This window comes from Grammomys surdaster, unplaced genomic scaffold, assembly GCF_004785775.1.
Source record: "Grammomys surdaster isolate TR1022 unplaced genomic scaffold, NIH_TR_1.0 267, whole genome shotgun sequence".
Classification (NCBI taxonomy): domain Eukaryota; kingdom Metazoa; phylum Chordata; class Mammalia; order Rodentia; family Muridae; genus Grammomys; species Grammomys surdaster.
Window position 1 is genome coordinate 2,535,535 of NW_021604708.1, and position 436 is coordinate 2,535,970.

General features: G+C 48.2%; 1 pseudogene; it reads left to right on the forward strand.

Moving 5' to 3' along the window:
* Nucleotides 1-69: 69 nt before the first annotated feature.
* On the forward strand, nt 70-192 carry LOC114628382 (annotated as a pseudogene).
* The last annotated feature ends 244 nt before the right edge of the window (nt 193-436 follow it).

Genomic DNA, 436 nt, shown 5'->3' on the forward strand with positions numbered 1-436 from the left:
GCAGTAGGAGGCAGGAGGCAGGAGGCAGAAGGTTTATATTAGTTCCTGCCTTAAAATAAACAAAAATAGCCTGCCCCTAGAGATGTTGCAGCTGTGTCACATGTGCGTCAGTAGGTGGCAGAAAGGAGAGAGGCTATGTTTACACTCAGTGTTCTGGCCTCTGAACAGCTGAATGATTAGTAGCTCAAGATTCCCTGAAAAAAAAAAAAATCAAAAAGCAAGCCTGAGATGATAAATAGACTGACACCAAAGGGCCAGACAGGGAGCTAGCCTGAAACAACATCAGCCCCAGGGAGCTAGCCTGAAACAACATCAGCCCCATGCCTCGCAGACCTGGATGGGCTCCCAGAACTAGGAGTAAGTTGGAAACTAGAAGAACCCCTCCTGGAACCTCAGGTCCCAGGTGGAAGTAAGCCTGAGACAGATAACCCTTACA